The 20,683-nt window shown below is 35.2% G+C and overlaps 1 protein-coding gene across 1 annotated transcript in view; it reads right to left on the bottom strand.

The window, feature by feature from the left end:
• Positions 1 to 20,683, bottom strand: part of NEGR1 (neuronal growth regulator 1) — a 921,576-nt gene that overhangs the window by 439,932 nt on the left and 460,961 nt on the right. The gene's annotated exons all lie outside the window — the stretch shown is intronic.

Raw genomic sequence — 20,683 nt, 5'->3', positions numbered from 1 at the left:
ACCTAGATTCAAATACAGGTTTCTCTCAGTCCAGACCTTAAGCTCTTATTATAAAAATTCTTGAAAACTGACATTATATTTCTCTTCAGCCTCCTTTTTGCTTGAAATACATTTATTTTTATCTTTTTCAGAACATTCACTCATGTTTGTTGACCTCTTGTTAACACTCTCCACAGTTTCTCTATCTCTGTTTAATAATAGGCTCCTGATTAAACACAACACTTTATTAATCCTATATTAAGTAAAGTAGATAGCCTTATGTTTCCTTCATGAAATGTTCTTTTAAGATTCCTGAATATACAGTTGCAATGCCTTCCCCGCTCCCGCCACTGGCACAACCCTAATTAACATCCATTTAAAACAGTAAAGCAATGTCCATGGAACAGATTTTGAGTTATTGTTAATCACTCACAATTGGATGCTCATCTAATTAGAAAAATACTGAAATATATAATCTAGTTCTCTCATTTCTTTTCTGGATAAATCAATAGGAAGAATATTTTAAAAGTAAGATGAGTTTGGATTCTCCTTGATGTCCTAAACATATTAATGTCAGAAAAGGCTATTAAATAAGACTGACAGGATTTATTTTTCTAAAAGTTTTATAATCCCTGTATAGTATCTCCTTCATTCACATTATCTGACATGCATTTATGAGAAAATATGATCTTATTTTTCCAGTTTCTATGGTCTAGTCTTTCTTTTTTCATCCAAAATATTATATATTTAATATATGTATTTTGAAAAAGTTACCTTTACAAAAATCATAAGTATATGCTTTTGAGAAAAATGCTTGCTTTAAAAGCAAATGAATTTGGGTAATATAAATAACCCAGAGGTTAGACACTAAGGGGAAAATAGTAATGTTCTACCATGTAGGTAAAATGTAACATAAATTATTTTCTAAATATAACCTTATAAGAAAGCACATGATTTTATATATTTGGGGAGTTATGTATGCTTTTGAGAATAAGTTGTAACACTATGAATGAACCCTTTCTATAAAAAATGCATTTATGCATATATACAAAACCATTAGGGGAAAATCATTATTCATGCCAAATAAAGAACTCCTAGTTTTGATGAAGGTAAAATCATTGAGAATCCCATTGGGAAGTATTTAGGTCATAATAGAAGGTTATATCTAGCTTGCTGATGAGCTAAACGGCTAATATAAAGGCATATTGTGAGTCTTTGGCAGTGAGTGTGAAGTGTTTTGTTTCATTCAGAGTAGTCTTGAACTCTACTCTGTTAAACATCTTCATAAATGATCTGCAGTTGGTTGTTAATGACATTAATTAAATTCTCAGATGAGAGAGTATATCAAGCAATGAGACATCATACAATAGTACAAAAAGCCTAGAAAAAATGGCCTGAAATGAATCAAATGAGATTTAATCTTGAATTGCAAAGGCCAGTATTTGATTAAAAAATAGATCCAATAAAAGTTGAAGTAAAATTAAAAATCAGTTTCAATAAAGAGATATTTCCAATAGTTAATATAAAGTTGATTTGATATTCTGTAATGGGCTTTGAGAAAATGCAAGCTTTTTAAAAAATAGAAATGAATATGAAATTTTCATAGTAATCATCACCTAAAAAATTCCAGTGGCTGTCTGATCACATTGAGAAAACTGAAATGTTGTGGACAATTTGTGCTGTAACAGAACCTTTATGACCACCTGACACCTATCCAACAGAAAAAATAACAGGTCCCATGAAGAATCCATAGCGAAGAAGATTGAGAGAGAAGTATATAGATGGATGAAAAGACATCAGATTTGTTGTGACAATTTTCTACAAACTCTACAAAAGAACCAAACTTTTTTAAACACGTGATAAAAATTCAAATCATGGAAAACAAAATCAAAATAGACAAAAGGATATGGCTTTTAGTGAGACAACAGTCTTGATTCTGACAAATATACTGCTTCTTCATTAGCAGAACTGGTCATATCATTTGCAAATATTCCAGAGGATTTGATTTTAACCAGGGCATTTACACTCTTCTCTGTGATAGAACTTTCACCCTTGTTTCTGCAAAGATTCAAGTATGTTTTTGGAGAAAACATATTCACAAAGGATTCTTCAAAGTGCTTCTTTTGCAATAGTCTCAGAGCCTTCATACTGTTATTCCTTGAAAAAGATACTGAAACTCAAATTACATAATTACAGCTTAACAAAATATGTCCTCTATTTTGAGGTTCTTAGTGGTGATTTTTTTCTTACTAGTATTAGAATAATGGTGACAGAACATAGCTGCAGGTGATGATGTAAAACAGATAGCAAACAAGAATATAATAAGGCTTTTCCATTTTTAGCAAATATGATTATGTGCATTATCCCCAGAGCAGATTTCTCTTTTTCTGTGAATATAATTCTTGGAAGAGCTTGCTTTATGGAAGGACCATAGAAGTGGGCTCAGTTTGAGTTTCTCTTTCATACCTGATTTAAATGAATCAGGAAACATCGTACATCAACATCTGTAAGATTATGCACAGTGAGTAAAATATAGTTCAACTGCTGCAAACATGTTTAGAGTTTTGCTACCATACATACTCTAAAATGTTCAGAATCACCATGTCATTAGATTATGTTAAAAACCAGTATTTTGCATATATTCCAAAATTCTTTATCTGATCTCCAGAATTCTAAAAAAAAAAAAAAAAAAAAAAAAATAGTAAAAAGATTTCTAATAACTAGATTCACTCTGCTATTGGGATCCATTCAAGAGACTGAGTCCCTTTTTAATGACATTAATATATGTCTGTGGCATTTCAGGTATGAAAACAAAAGCTTTATTTTCTTTCTCCATTTTTATATTGAAAAATAAATGATCTTGCATGCCTAGTTTAATTTTTACTTTAAAAATGTAGACATCACTCTATTAAATAAAGGTTATGTATGATAGTCACAGTAATCATAACCTATAAAATTCCAGTGGCTGAATGACCACATTGGGACATTTGGAATACTATTGATAGGTTTGTGCCACAACAAAATTTAGCACTTAAATTGGTACACTTTGACTAAAACAGATTGCTCTCCATAATGTGGGTGGGCCTCATTCAATCAGTTGAAGGCCTGAATAGAACAAAAGACTGACCTCCCTCAGCAAGAGGGAATTCTTTTTTTTTTTTTTGCGGTACGCGGGCCTCTCATTGTTGTGACCTCTCCCGTCACAGAGCACAGGCTCTGGATGCGCAGGCTTAGTGGCCATGGCTCACGGGCCCAGCCGCTCAGCGGCATGTGGGATCTTCCCGGACCGGGGCACGAACCCGTGTCCCCTGCATCGGCAGGCAGACTCTCAACCACTGCGCCACCAGGGAAGCCCAGCAAGAGGGAATTCTACAAGCAGGCTTATAAATTTGAACTTCAACAGAAACTTTTCCTTGGATCTCCAGTTTGCTGGCTTACCCTGCACATTTGGGGTTTGCCAAGCTCCATAATCATATGAGCTAGTTCCTTAAAAGAAATCTCTTTGTATATATACATCCTATTAGTTCTGTTTCTCTGGAGAACCCTGAGTAAGACAACATGTATGACCATCAGGTACCCACTCAGTACAAGGAACAAAGGGATACAAGAGAAATCTTTGGCAAAGGGGATTGCATAAAATATAAATGTCTCCTCCACTTCTGTATAAAAATATAAACTTCAAATATAAATTTATTTTATAAATTTATTTTCAAAAGAAATGGGATTTCCTATGGGAAAAGGAGTTGACTACTTTCTATAATTTCAATGTCCAAGAACTGACTTGTTAAAGAGTATAACCAAAAATTAGATTGAGTTTACTAGCTCATTGCACACCAAGGTGTCAAATCCCAAATTTGAAAGACTGAGACAGAGAAGCACTTATCTGTGTCTAGCAACAATGATTCCCTCAGTTACTTTAATAGACACGTTTGTACATATCTTTGCCCTTGGTGACAATAAATTATCATGCCACTCAGTATAATGTGGTGGTTAGGAGTACCCATTCTGTTCTAAGGTCACAATGTTGTAAGGTTAGGTAAACTCTCAAACCTTCAGGTTCCTTATCTGTAGAATAGGAATAACAGTACCTACTCCACAGGGCCAGTATGAGGATAATGTAAATAATACTCTTAACATAGCACATTTTTTGCTTTTAGCCTCCTTACAGGGCAAGAATGGTATCTTATATACATTCCTAACCACTGCACAGATCACCCGATTCAGTGCTTTTCATCTGGTCAATTAGTCAACAACTAAAGATAATTGCTACCAATTATTGTGTGCTTATGATATATCAGAATGATTTTTTTTAAAGTCTCACAAAATTCCTTCAAAGCAGGTGCTATTATCCCCATTTTTGGATGGGGAAGTTGAGACTCTGAGAGCAGTAGCTTTGAAGATCATACAGAGCTACTTAACAGTAGAGTTGGCATTTAATTCAGGTCTAACTCAAAGCTGTGCTCACTTTGTATTGCAATTTACTGCCACTACCTATTACATGATTGGTAACAGGCATTTGTTAGTTTAAAAATTACATGGGAAGTTGCCATTGATCATAATATTCTTTCCTTTTATTTCCTTTTTATGCTGCTTGATGATCTGGCTCTGTCACGCTTTGGAAACTGGAAGTCTGGCTGTTATGGCTAGTTAGACAGTACAACAGAGTAAAAGGGAAGGTTCTAAAAGTGTGTTCCCTAGTGATTCTTTTGAAGGGAAAATACATTATCTACTGAGCTTAATTTTTAGACTTATCATGCCTGGACAAGATACAAAGTCATCATAAACAGCATCTATCTTTCCAGGAGGCTGAAGATAAACAGTGTATGTTCTAAGTATTCTTCCAGACCACCAGGTCTGTGATCTTAACAAAATAAGAAACTATTAAGAAATTTCTCTAAAATTTTTGAAAATGCTTTCCATTATAGCTAATAAATATTATAATGTTATATTCTGGAGAGATGTTCCCATCTATACTGTTAAACATTTCTTTCAACTTTTCACGGAACACTTTCCTGCATGCATTTTAAGTTATAGTAGTATTGAAGATTTTATTTAAAAAGAAACCTTGAAAATATTAATCCGGTTCTAAATATCAGTTGTAGTGTAGAGCGATTTCCTCCATTATCAAAAATATTTCAAATTCAAGAGAGTAAAGCATTTGATTGTTAAGATGTGCCCAACAATGTTATCATTAAATAAGTATCATCCTGTATCTTAACTCAGGAGACTCTGTTATAGTCTATAGACTAGGTTTTTTGTAACCAATAGATCTGTTCTTTTCAAATACCGGATTTTATTACCAAGTTAAATATAAAATCACTCTATTATAATTTGTGAGATAGAAGATTACAGCACTTTCCCAAAACCATGATAATACTGCTATTTTTTAAACTGAACTTCTTTAGGCAATATTTCTGCCTTTTTGATTTTGTAAAATTATTCTACATTTTTAAGGGAAAGTAATCATGGCATTGCCTGAAGTGTCACGTCAGGTACATCCAAATGGCAAATGAATGTCATTATAGCGCCTATTAGGGAACTCACTGTGATTAAAGAGGACATCCATGCCCAAGGACAGCTGCTGAAGCAACATCCTGTTTGTGGCAAGGGGCATGGAAGGGCTTGTACTATGGCTTAGAAACATGGGTTCTCTAATCTTTGGAGGGAAATAGACTTAGATATGGAAATAGAGCATTAAATGGAAAAGCAAACCAATAAAAACAACAAAAGAACTTGCAATTTGTTTGGGGAAATTTAAAATAAGTCCATTTCCCATTAGGCCATGGGAGGACAGAAATTGGGAGTACTGACTCCTGTGCACGGAAACGGAAGCAAACACGGTGATTTTAGTAGTTACATACTGACTCAGGCAAGCCTACTAGGCAAGGGTTTGTCAAAGGCCAGTTTTATATCCTTTTTCTGTTCCTAGTGTTCAAAGGGCTTTATCTCAGAACAAATAGATTCTGAAACTAAAGTCACATCCTGTTATTGTAACAGACAGTCGATAACCATCAGGGCTAGAAAAACAATTGTAATAATCCTAAAGACCAAAAGAGAAGAAAGTAGTCTCGTTAGTGAGACACAGAGACAACTCTGAAACAAAGACTTTTGAACATAAGTTTTAGTTCATCATTTGAAAAACTTGACATTGGCCTATTTTTACACCTCATTGTTTTTCTAATTGAAAAGACAAACAAGGCACATGAGATGCATTATCTATTCAGAACAGAATCACTCCATTAATTCAATATTCTAGTGAAACCTTAACACTTCTAATTGACAGGGAATGTAAAGTTTAAAATTTGTGGGTGCGATAGCCTGCGTTTACTGTGTTGGGATATTTAACAGCTCTCTCTTTACCTTCGTTTCAGTTTCCCCAGAAAGCCCGGCTATCATTCTTTTAACTGAACTAGACAGGGAGGGAAAGAACGGATGCCAGCCCGCTCCCACTGATGAGTGTCATATCCAATTGCCACCCTTACCAAAAGGAATGAAACTAGGTTAAGGGGACAGGTTCTGTATTTTTTAAAATTACCTGTCATGTATTTTTTTCCCCAAATGTCAGGTGGTGGCCTCTATTAGAGGTATACCATTAATCAAACTAATGAGAACGATGGTTGTAACCATCCCTTAACAAAGACATAATGCCTCAATGGGAAAGGAGTACAATGGCCGACTTTTATGAAGTAGGCCTTTCCTCATGAACGCTTGGGTTTGAGTCACACCACATGTGCAAATCAGGGTCTCCTGATCCTTATAACAGCTAAAGAAGAATACCGTACTACTGAATCAAAATCAGTTTTATTCCTGGTGAAGAAAAAAAGAATCACACTTGCTTTGCAACAATAAGGTATTACATAAAACCAGTCTTAATGATCTAAACCTTACTAGTGATCATTCAAGTTTTGAAGAAGCTGCTAAGGACAGAGGAAGTACTTTTAGGGAAATATGATCTTGTAATTAGTGTTAACATGGGGGCTGTTCTTGATCTTTTTGCACATTTCTAAACCACTCTGAATAATTCTTCCCTAATGCTAAGTCTAGACCAGAAGAAATGGCATGCAAATCAGGATGTTATGATTTCAGTACTCAAAAGAAATAAGAAATTCCTCATCAGACCTTTCCAACAGTTTATGGTGAGCCTAATGGAAGAAAACAGCAGAGTTGGGAGACAACAGAAAGGATGAAAGTCATAACATTAACAGACAGTAATAGGCCTTGGCCAAGCCATGGACAGAGACTCCTTTGACCAACTGGATGTCCTGATGAACATCCTTGAACATGCAGAGGAGAAGACCCATGATATACCCAAGAAATGGCATTTATGAAAAAGTTCACATTTGTAGACAGAAATGATTTTTCAGTTTCTGAGGTTTTGGAAATGCCTATTAAAAAAGTTTATTTAAACTTAAACCTTTACTTAAACTAAAGTTATCTCATGTCAATCTGAGGACAAGCTAAATAGAGGTTTCTATTAAAGTTAGGAATAATATACGATGGTTCTTTTATTCAAACTAATCAGTGAAACCACTCAAGTTTTGTAGAAATTAATCTTTATAAATAACGATTTACATCATTTTAATTGCAGAGTATGCAGTTATAACATTTCCTGTGTTAATTTCTACATAACTATATGGTCAGAGAAAGTAGCTTAATATGTGTCAATTTTCTGATGATTAATTATAGATTTTAATGTCTGGAAAAATCAGATTTCATGATGTAGAAAATCACATTGTACAAAATAAATAGGCAGAAATAATAATCAGTTTAGTAAATAGTTAAAATGAAAACTTCTCATTATACTTAGAAAAGCAGAATGAAGGGTAGGGGAAAGAGAGAGAAAAGATAAAGTCCCACTTAATGGACTCCATGAAGACTGTTCTCTAACCTAGAGAAAACAAGGACCTCACTTTCTTCACAGGTACACTAAAACTAAATAATAATTCTAAACTAAGTATTAATGAAAAATACTATCTATTGAGCACCTACTCTGTGCCATACCCCATTCTAAAGACTTATTCAATGCAATTTTCACAACAATCCTATAAATAGATAATATTATTATCCCCATTTTTAAACAAAGGAGAAAACTGAGGCAGAAAGAGATTAAGTTAACCCAATTCACACAGTAAAAAAAAAAAAAAAAAAAAACAGTACAGCCAGATTCAAACCACATAGACTGACCCTGGGCCTGTGATCTTATTCTCTCTGCCATGGATCTGGGAGCCAGAAATGTTATTTCCCTCTTCTCTGCTCTAGTGATGTCCTTAGAAGTTGGGTGAATGAAAGACAAGTGTCCACTCTCAGCTAATCAAAATTCTTCTCATAGTGAAGTGTTTAAATCAGATTGCTTTTCTAACAAGTACCATGGAGTACTGTTAGTCACATCTACCTAAAAGAATAAGAGCTCTTAACTACCTGTACATGATTATCTCTGTTGGTCCTCAGAGCTTCAAACACACACACACACACACACACACACACACACACACACACACACACACAGAGTTATGGAAGTTAAAAGATTGCTGACATGTTTTTCTGGAGTATGTTTTCTGGACAAGAAAAGTAAGCCAAGATTAAAGTTAGTCATTGTCCACTTTATACTTTCTTTTATGTCTCTCTTATCTTTGGGTGTTATTGCACCCCATAACACTATGGAACAATTCTAAACATATTGCTTTCTAGCAGTCCACTCTTTTTCTTACCACCACCTACATTCAAAGTTCTTATCCAGTGTTTTCTTTTTAGACTGTACCTTCCTTTCAAAAATGAACTCCTCTTCCCTCTTTGCATATTACTATTCCTTTTCACCAGTTTTGCCAAGCAAAACCCCTCATCCCTCAGTATGGACTTCCAAATAAGTAACACCAAGGTTAAGAACATTTTACTACAGTGGGAAATAAGGCCTCATTATGTCTCCTTCGGTATTGAGATTGACTGTTTGGACTGTTACTGAGAATATGCTAATTGTAGTGCAAAATAAAGTCCTACACAGCCCTATTAGGAACATCCTCTGCCATACAAATCAGAATTCCTGCTAAGTGAATCTGTATATATTAGCATCTATATGTCATTTATTTATCTTATTTGTTTTGGGGTAGAACAATGGGGAATTATTTCTAATGCTTATGCTTTTGATTTTATAATGCTTTTTTTCATGTTAACATAGCAAAGAGCACTGAAGTGGGAAAAATTGGGCATCATGTCATTCATTCTAATGCTCTAAGTAAACTGTAGGGCGTATACGGAATGTAATCTAGTTTACTTTCTTGGAGTTCTATAGTTGTCTATAAAGATCCCAACCTTATTCTTATAAAATTTCCTCAGTAGAGTACACTAAAAAATAACCTCAATCCAAGAGCATTCAAGCCTGAGATTTCTCTGAGTGCTAAGGATATAAAGTCACTTCTGATTCAGAGTTTAGGAGAGGGTAGTCTCTTGGACCGTATGACATCAGGCTACCTATACTTCACCTGACCATCCCTGATCGTTTCAAGATGAATGTCTGTTTCTTGTAGGCATTTGAAAGTGCTGAGTTGGGCTGTTTGAGCAGAGAGGGGATTTTTCCTAACAGATAGTTTTGGCTATCTACATGAGAGAAAAGGAACATTTTGGCAGGAAGCTACATAAGACAGCAGGATACCCTGGTTTGAACAAAATGTTTTCATGCAATGTGTTACAGGGGAATTGGTTTGCATGTTGACACTACTGCCCACATGTAAGCCCCGACTTATTTCTTGACCAAATGAGTTTTTCCCTCTTAATGTCTTACAAATACATAGTATGTCTATTTTCTAAACAATCTAATAGACAGTTTTGATGGCTTATACTGAACCAAGGTTTTTAAGCATTGCCAGCAAGAGGTATGCCGAGAAATACAGATTTATTTTAAAAAAGCATTTTATTTTTAATTATTATTTTATTACATTTAGACAGATATGCTTCTTATATCAGAAAATAGATAAAGCCCCTTAATTTGTATATTTCTAAGTCAATTCAGCACAATTTTGTCAGGCTCCAACTATGAGCAAGGGGCTTTGCATCATCACAGCATGTTGATCTTGTTTAGTAAGAGGATAAATGTAGGCATATTTAAACACAAGGTAGATGAGAGAAATATAAATAAAGTAATATGGTAGCTCAGTAAAAAAAGGGATTACTTCCAGTGAAGAGGAACAAGGAAACCATTATAGAAAAAGTGGCATTTGAGCTGGTTTTAAAAAGAAGCTTTCTTTACTTATTTGTTTATTCATTTTTCTATTTATTTAGTATGGTATAAAGTTTAACAAGAAAGGAGACTTTAGATTTAAGCTGTGTGGATTCATTTTCTGGCCTTACCGCTTAACAGTTTTGTGACTTTAGTCAATTCATATAATAGACTTCCCTTACTTGTAAAATGAGGATAAAATTAGTTCCTTTCCAACAGGTTTCTGGAAGAATACATATTATTAGTAGGCATGTATCTGGAAAACAGCAAAGTGTAAGGTGCATAGGCTTTGGAATTAGACAATGCTGTATTTGAATCAACTACCAACCACTATTACTAAACTTTTCAACCTCTCTGTAACATAAATTTTTCATCTTTTAAATGGATATAATAATCCTACCTCATTAATTGTTGTAGAAAGCAAGTACCAGGTGTAGTTTCCATAAAACATAGGCACAGTATCAATGTTAGATAGTAATAACAACAAGAGATGACACTGAAAAGAGACAGTGGGGCTAGATTTTGCAGGGTCTCAGAATCCAGGCAACATTACCTGGTCTAATGCTATAGACCAGAGTTCACAACCATCGGTCTGCCTTCCATATCTAGCAAGAGGTGTGTATTAGAGCTACAGGCACAGATATATATGTATTTTGTTTCATACACACAGTGTCTTAAAAATTAGAAAATTTTATCAAAAAAAAAAAAAAACCAACCCAGTTGAAAAATGGGTGGAAGACCTAAATAGACATTTCTCCAAAGAAGACATATAAATGGCCAAGAAGAACATGAAAAGCTGCTCAACATCACTAATTATTAGAGAAATGCAAATAAAATCTCCAATGAGGTATCACCTCACACCAGTTAGAATAGAATGGGCATCATCAGAAAATCTACAAACAATAACTGCTGGAGAGGGTGTGGAGAAAAGAGGACCCTCTTGTACTGTTGGTGGGAACGTAAATTGATACAGCCACTATGGAGAACAGTATGGAGGTTCCTCAAAAAACTAAAAATAGAATTAACATATGACCCAGCAATCCCACTACTGAGCATATGCTCAGAGAAAACCATAATTCAAAAAGATACATGCACCCCAATATTCACTGCAGCACTATTTACAATAGCCCGGCCATGGAAGCAACCTAAATGTCCATCGACAGATGAATGGATAAAGAAGATGTGGTAAATATATACAATGGAATATTATCCATAAAAGAGAACGAAACTGGGTCATTTGTAGAGACATGGATGGACCCAGAGACTGTCGTACAGAGTGAAGTAAGTCAGAAGGAGAAAAACAAATATCGTATATTAACTCATATATGTGGAATCTAGAAAAATGGTACAGATGAACCGGTTTGCAAGGCAGAAATAGAGACACAGATGTAGAGACCAAATATATGGACACCAAGGGGGGGAAAATGCGTGGTGGGATGAATTGGGAGACTGGGATTGACATATATATACTAATATGTATAAAATAGATAACTAATGAGAACCTGCGGTATAGCACAGGGAACTCCACTTCACTGTACAGTAGAAGCTAACACAACATTGTAAAACAACTATACCTCAATTTTTAAAAAATTAGGAAATTTTATATATTTTTTTCTGGAAAATTTTTCAAAAATAACCCTGAATTCCAACAGAAAAACAATCAGCTGGAACTAAGTTCTGTCTGTGTCTTATCTGGGGCCTAGGCATACCAGGGTCTCTACTACTCCCTATTGTCTTAATTATCCCCACTTCACTCATTTTATTACCTACCTGCTGGCCCTTTTAGGCATTTCAGTTTGTGACTTTTCTGGACAATGGGCCACTACTGATTGTATTTTAACTGAGGGTGGTTTGTACAGATATTTTCAGGATTATTATATCTTTGCAATTTGCACATTTGATTTGGGGAAAGAGAAGACTGGAGGTAAGTAAACAGAAGGGTTTCAGTGGTATAGATGAGAAGCAAATAGGTGTCAAGTTAATGCAGAAATGGCCAGAAATGAGCTGCTGTGAAAGTTTTTCCAAAAATATAATCAAGAGGACTTTGATAACTGATTATCGAAGGACAACAAAAGTCTAGTGTTACTATATGATAGCTGGTGTATTTAATAGAAATGGAATGAGCCAGACTATGACTAGAGATGACAGAGATTTCATTTTGGGGCATACTGCTGAATTTAGATATTTAAATTTAAGGAAAATTTTAATTATCATGAGTCATAGTAAAAATCTATGCTGATCCTCAGAAATGTTTGCAGATCCTTAATCAATGACAATAAACCGTGAACCTTAAGGCCAAGGGTGGAACTGTACCTATTCACGAAATCCCAGAGCTTGGCAAAGAGTATACCCCCAGTAAATGTTTATTGAATTAAATTATAGGGAATATGAATAAGTTTTTATCAATCTTTAGAACGGTGGCATATTTTCACAGATCCTGCTCACAATTTTTCTACAGTTAAAAGATAGTAATTTGCCATTTTCAAATCTATAGAATAGTGACTTTTCAGATACACATGTATACTTGTTAATTATTTCATGTGAAGTGATGACAAATAGGAATTTAATATGACTTTGCTGAGTGATAATTATAAGAACTGGAATTCTTATGTATTTTAATGGACTTCTATGCTTAGAAGTCCATTAAAAGATGCACGTTGGTGTTAAAATTTTCACAGAGACAATTTTTTTGTTTAAAATGGAGAATTCCAGCAAACTGTGTCTTTGTCTTGAGAATTTCATGAGCTATGTAGTACACTAGGGATTTAATTCATTCAGAGTAGCTGAAAAGAGGCAGAAATGAGGAACTCTCACTAGAGAAAATTGAGGGATAACTGGACATATCTTGATTATGTTTGGTTCATTCCTCTGTGCCTCTGAATTTACAGGTTTTCTGTTCACAACAGCCAGATCCAGAAAAGGGTCAAGAAACAGGAAGAAAGGAGACAAAGGCAGAATGGAACTTCCTGTTATCACAAACCAAAATTTCTCTATAATAAGTATGAAAAATTGTTCTGTCATTGGGAGATGATTATATTTATGACATTGTACCCACTTTGGTTGTTAGTGTTGCTGGGTGTCTGTTTCAATGTGAATGTGTTTAGTTCCCAGCAAAATGGAATAATCATGAGATGTGCAAAATGAATTACTAGACTTGTGATAAGACTGCTGGTTTTTAGCCCTCAGTGCAAAGGGCAGAATGATCTCCAGGTGATGCTGTTGATTCTGTATTTGGGTCTGTTAGGAATTTGATTTTTACTGAGAATGCTTTCTCTGAAAACTTAATCTAATATTATATCTCTTCACCGTTATATATTCTGTTCATTCTGCTTTGCCCTATATTTTGTCAACCTGGAAAAACTCGTATTCACTCATTAAAACCCATCTCAGACCCTACATCCTCTTTGAAACTTTCCTTAATTCCTTCCTTCAAAATTAATTTGGTACCTTTTATATACTTCTATTTCCACATTTTGCATTCTGACCAGATATTACTTCCCCTGTGAGCTCTAGAATTACATCCTCTAACCATGAGCTCTCATAGTTCAGGCCCAAACTATATTAATCTCTGTATTTCCAGAATCTAGTACAGTGTCTAGAATACAGTAGGTTCTCAATAAATGTATGCTAAATAAATGAGTGAACGAATAAAAGTGTATTTTCTATACCCCCAACATCTTATATAGTGCCTGATAGAAGAGATTTAATAAAAATAGATTCACCCCAATAGCATAAATCAATTGGTCGTTAAGGAAATAATGAGAACTATAATCTAAAGTATCAAAAGGAGTTGTAACAGCCAAGGTATCTTGGAACCAAGACCCAAGCACTTGTGGGATATAAGCACAAGGTCAGCTGTAAGTCTTTGTGTTTACCCTTCCCTTGACCTATGAGTTTTAATGCTAACATTTAAGCTCTTCCACACTTCTTATTGTTAAATACTCCCCAGTGAGTATCAAGTTTAGGCATGTGGAGGTTCTATAAATCACTTTCATTGCCCAAAGTCCCTTTTGAAAAATGTAACTCAGTCACGTATTTCCCCATATGCAGCTTGTCAGGTCAAACTGCAACCAATTTCATTTTCTTTTGATAAACTCAAATCCCTGACCTGCCAACTTCCTTGTAAGGAAACACGACAATTAGAAGGCAAAACAACTTTTATTCAATCTATATGTATTTGCTGACAAATCACGTTTGTATAATCTCTGGGCTTTCCTGATGGACCTTGAAGAAACTTTTTTTTTTCCTGGTGGGAAAAAAAAAAAAAAAAAAAGATAGCCCTGGTGGGGCTATCTGGAAGACCCTTAATAATATTTTTTTTTCTTTCAAAATGGAATAAATAAATCTGAGGCTCACTCAGTCCTAGGAGAAAAGCAGTTGATTTATGAAGTGGAAATAGCCAACCCAAGTCTGGAGGAAGTTGCCATGGCCATTTTAACCCATAGAAGAAAAAAATTTTAAGTTCTTTATAAGATATGGGCATTGATATTTGGATGATGTTGAAAAATTAATTGAAAAATGTTTAATATTGAGACCTAGAATGTATTAAGAACAATAAGCTTATTGTTTTGATTATGTTTAATCATCTTATAGCACATAAACCATAGCTTTGAATTATGTATTTTTAACAGTCTTAAAATTAATAATGTTCTCTTAAATTTGCACTACATTTTTCTTTAAGGTACTCAAATCATTTTAGAGGACAAATGTAATATGTAAGCTATCATGAAAAAAAAATCACTGTTTTAGTAGACGATTAGGGATGGTTACAAAGTAAAACTAATTCCATTAGAAAATAGTTGAATTTACAAAAATACATTCCAAGTATGTACAGAAATGAATGTAAATGAATTTACAGAAAACATTCCACTCATGTTGGAAATTTTATGCTTAATGATATAATTATGGACCATGATTCCAATAAACTGATATCATTGTGTTCTAGTCTCCAGTCATATCACATGACCCCTCCACCTAACCCCAAAGATGGCTTTTTACAATTCTGTGTCTTGGCAAGCTGCATTTGCTACACATGTTTACTTCTTACTCCCACCTTTATAAGTCCTTCTAGCTAACAGTAGGGATAGGGTAGAAAAAGACAGATATTTACACAGTGTCTATGTTCAAAATACTGAAGTCAAAATAACAAGTAAAAAATAGTGCTATTTTTAAGGAGTGCTTGGTCTAGTGAAAAGTTATCTACCCAATTGAGTGCTCTACCAGGAAGTATATATATCTAAAGAGACACAAGTTCATAAAGAGTCATTCATACAGTATTGAGGGATCACAAGGGAAAAACTCTGCTTGAGGAGGTGACACCAGGGAAAACTTCATGAAAGAAGAGTTCTCCTATGAGGAAGCATGTGATCCCAGATAGAACTGTTGTACCATTTATTTCTTTATCCTTTTATTTCATCCATTTCATCTATTTATTCATTCCTTTAACAAACATGTATCCTCTAAAATGTGCCAGATATGGTGATTAGTAAGATTTTGATCCTTGTCTAAAGGAACACACGGTCTAATATGCCTCACATTATGGAAGCAGAGAGAATGTGCTGTTAACAGTTCTGGGCTTAGGCAGGAGAATATAAAGAAAGGTTTCAAAGAGGAAGTGAAGCAGTAATGAGATAAACAGAATTCCAGACTTGTTACAAATATCATCCATCTATCCATCCATTTATTCTTTTGTCAATTTAATTGTTTTTTAAAAATACTCTACATGTCCCTAAGTCCTAGCTCAAATGTTAGCTCCTCTATGAGAAATTCAGAATCTAGGGGAAACCCTTAGTGCAATGTAAATTACTATATTTTTATCAGCACTGGTGTCACTGGGATCTGTTGGCACATGGTTCACATCATCATGCGTTTTTTAACGTAGAATAATTAGTGCACAGTTTTTTATGGTGTAATGGAAGGAGCAGGAGTTTGGGAATCAGAAGAGCTGGATTTCCACACACACCCTTGTACTGAGCTTAGGCAACTATCTCAGACAGTTTCTTCATCTGAAAAATGGAAAGAACAAAGGAGACCGTACAGTGATGACTTGTAAGCAGGGAAGTATAGTAAAAATGGAGGTGGTTAGTGATTCTTTCCCTCTAACTTTTGAGTGTAAAAGTCCAGTATTGCATTTGAATACAATATAGAATCCAGTGATGTAAAAAAGAACACAGATATTGAAAAATGTCCTATGTTTGAGTTCAAAAGAATTGGGTTGTAATCCTGGTTCCAAAACTTCACTCAATTTTCCTGAACCAGTTTTCTTACCTGAAAACTATTCTGACCCCTGGTTTGAACCTTGGTCAAAACCTCCTTGGTTTTGTGAGACAGCATACATAAAAATGCTTTGTAAATTATAAATTCTGTAGAAATATATGGTACTGTTATTTATCTCTTGGCTATGATAAATTAATTCTATCCAGCTTGGTTTCAACAAAATTTACATTTTTCCTCTATATCAAATATTCTATAAATTCTATGCTGCCCTATAATTTCTAGAGAATCTAATTGATGAGATGTTTTTTTAGAAAGCCTTGCTGTAGAAAGTCTTTCTTATTTCCTTCCTTGAAAAGCTAAAGAATCTTTTAGGACTTCTTTTCCCTTGGAATATTCTCTAGGGTGTTGGATTTGGCAGCCTCCGTTTTTCCCTTCAACTCTTTAACACCATGTGTTATAATTTGGCTTTCACTTTCTTCTATCCTAATTTCCATTTTTCTAAACATATTTTCCCTAGTGTTCAGCTGAAGTGGCGGTCATCAATGGTCACCCTCTGCAGCAGCACAAACACATATTTGACTAGTTGATCCTTCAGATCAATAGCCTAGAGAAGTACTATTGAGATGTCCTTCTCACACACTTATCCAAAGCTCACAATGGAATATGCTCTTCTTATTTTTATTCTTCCTTTTTAATATTCCTTTCTAAAGCTCAGAACTCTATTGCTCAGACTGCAGTTTCCAGCTATTCTTGCAGGTAAGTTTTAAAAGGCATGATGGCTTTTACATTAGATTAAACAGACTGCCTGCAGAGCAATGCATTTGTGTAGCCATCTCTGAACTCATCATGTAAAACCTGCACTTCATGGATTTTAATGGGAAATTATTACAGTGGAACCTTGCTAATTTATGCTAGTGATGGAAATTCCTATTTTAAATTGCTGAACTTCTCAGTGATAATTGAAGAAAAGTAAAGGAAAGAGAATGTAAAGGAATTTAGCCATTATTTCTTCCCTTTTTCAGACTTCCTGCATGTTCACAATGGGACATTCAAATCACAGCCACCTTATGGAAAACAAATGAACTAACAAAAACACTTTTAAATCCTAATTAGTAAATACCTTATGACTAGCCTGGCAGATGTTTATGAAGCAAAAGTTATATAACACAAATATACTTGCATAAATGTAAGAAATAATATTTCATTCCATTTTTAAGTGACATAATTTTATTGCTCTGAATTAAATGAAAGTGGTATTTAATTGAAAATCAGGTCTCTTTTGTTATCATTGTTATGTTTTTACCACCTGCACTCATCTTTCTAGCCACCTCTTCTCCTGCTTCGTTCCTGATAACATTTACTGGGAGCTCTCCTACCTCTGGCCTTGTTCCCCACCAGTGTGCTCTCAACTAAGCAGCCAGAGAAAATCCATTTGAAATGTAAGTCATTTGGTCAAAACCCTCCAAAAGCTTCCCAACTCACTCAGAATACAAGCCAAAGGACTTTTGATGGCCTAAAAGACCCTACATGATTACTTGATACCTCTGCCCATTAGTTGATCTACCTCTTTCTCCCTTACTCATTCTGCTCTAGCACATTGGCCTCTCTGCTGCTGTTAGAACATTCCAATCATCCTCCTATCTCAAGGCCTATGAACGTGCTGTCCTCTCTGCCTGGTACGCTCTTTCCTTAAAAGCTGCATGACTTGTTCTCTCATCTCCTTAGTGCTTTACACAAATATCACCTTCTTAGTGACTTGTCCTCTGATCACTCTGTCTAAAAAATACCCTGTTCTACTTCCCCTTCCTGGATTTAATTTTCCTTCCTTTCTTCCTTCCTTTCCTTTCTTTCTTTCTTTTCTTTTTTATGAATAGAAAGACTTTACTGAAACCCTCCCTGGTTATGCATTTACATAGATGCATCTGTTTTTGTCCTGCTATCACAGAATGTGGATCTCTGATTTCTACACATGTGGCTTATCTGGGTGGTTCTGGGACATGAATGCAACCAGCATGACTGTGCATTTGGTTTTTTTTAACATCTTTATTGGAATATAATTGCTTTACAATGGTGTGTTAGTTTCTGCTGTATAACAAAGTGAATCAGCTCTATGTATACATATATCCCTATGGATTTATTTTTATTCATACTACTTCCTAGCATCTAATCCAGAGGTCAACAGACATTTCTGTAAAAGTACAGATGCAGGCCATAGAGTCTTAAAACAGCCATAGACAATAGGGTAATGGAAGAGCATGACTGTGTTCTGATAAAACTTTACTTACAAAAACAGAAAGTAGAGCACTTTTGGCTCACAGGCCCCAATTTGCTGACCCTCATTCTAACATAATTTGTATTTTACTTGTTTTATCTATCATCTGTTTCTTGCCACATTTTGGATGTAAATTCCATGAGGGCAAAGGTTTGCCTCACTGCTCTATCACCACAGCCTACAATAGTACGTAGAAACTAGGTGAAACTAAGTTAATTCTTCAATTAAAAACTTTTTATTTATCTATCTAAATATCAAGGTAATGGCTCACTTTCTTGAATGAGGACAGTAGAAGAGGAAGACCTCTCTCCACACCCCTGTTCCCATTTCTCTCGGAAAATAACCCGAGGACCATCTGCCATACTCACAATGATTAATAAGGGAGACAGAGATGCCAACAGTCTGTTTCCAGATTCCTACTGCTCTGCAAATTCTTGAAATATGCCTGAGCATTCCCTTCCCAATTCTGCCCATCCAGGGCATACATGACCCTGTTATCCTTCTGGGTGCACCAAGAAGCTCATAGCCCTATGGTACACGTACTCTTGTGTGGCTGGGGGAGAGTGATAGAAATACTCATGAACTATCCAGGAAGGGGGAGTTTGTGAAGGGCAACATATTCTTGCTTACTTTCTCTCTTGCACTTACTTCTGAGGATGTGACTTCACAAATCTCTTAAGAGTTAGGAGGGATCATTGCACAACACAACCATTCTTTACATTACTGTCTCTTTATAGTGCTTTCTTCAGGGGCCTATTCACAATCTTTGCCCAGTAGATCTTGTGGACCAGCTGATACTGTCCAAGCATGGTGGCAGGTCATTTTTAGAGCACTTTATGTTTCAGGAATGTATGATTCAAGTTTACTGTGTGGCTATATTACAGTAACTCTTTAACCCCAGTGTCTAATAAAAATACTTTTAAAAATCACTATATTACAATATAGATTATTACAGAATATAATGAGAGACAGTAAGACTTGGAATTTACTATGTGCAAAGCAAAGAACTAGATTTCTGGGATGAGTAAGTACAAAAAGCAAAGCTATATGAAGTTTCAATCCCACTCATGACACTACAGAGGGGTAACATTAGAGTTGAAAGTCTTCAGAGATTTAAATTATACCTCTGTTGTTCATATACAGATTAAGAAACTATGTCCCCCAAAGGATAAACAATCTCCCAAGTCACAGAACATCTCTTTTGGGAGTGAGGAACATATGGGCATGAAAAAAATTGGAGATTATTTTTATAGAATAGCATATCTATATAATCAAATTAAAATAGTATAATTGGGCATCCAATGAAACCAAAAGTGGAAACAGGCCATAGAGAGGACCACTAATAGTTTGTTAACTAGTAAAAGCTAAGAAGTGATATTCTTTCGACTATCATTTATTTTCATCTTACAATAGGAAAATGGATAATTACATGTGAATTGTAAAATGTTTCGCGGAATCTGCATTTTGAGAAACAACATAGCTTAATGTTGTAGATCACAGATTCTGGAGCCAGCAGCCTTGATTTTGAATCACAGCTTCAACACAGAATAGCTGTATGATCTAGAGCAAGCTCCCTAGTCTTTTTGTGACTCAGTTTCTCCACCTATAAAATGAGGATAATAGTAGCACCTACTTCCTAGAGTCATTGTGAGAATTAAATGTAAAATGCTTAGATGAGTGCCTGGCATACAATAAGCTCTATACACTATTATTACAATCTAAGGGGATGGCCTGCACAGCTCATTGGCAGGGTTTGGATTGCTTACAAACTTTTTCTATGGTGGGGGGACTTTTTGGCCCCCTCCATTGGAGGTGGTGGAAGACACTGAAGTGCCTACGTGCATTGCAAATGACTGAGACTGGAATCAGATTTCCAGGCCCCAAATCCAGTTGTCCAAAGACTTACTCTCTTCCCATGCTCTCTTTCAACACCAATGAGAGTGGGAGAAATAGCTCTGTCTTCATCTTTAAACATTAACACAATCCAGTAAGTAATGAGAAAGGAA

This window comes from Kogia breviceps, chromosome 1 (genome assembly GCF_026419965.1).
Source record: "Kogia breviceps isolate mKogBre1 chromosome 1, mKogBre1 haplotype 1, whole genome shotgun sequence".
Classification (NCBI taxonomy): domain Eukaryota; kingdom Metazoa; phylum Chordata; class Mammalia; order Artiodactyla; family Physeteridae; genus Kogia; species Kogia breviceps.
Note: the sequence above shows the minus strand (reverse complement) of the source record. Positions and strands in the feature narration are given on the sequence as shown.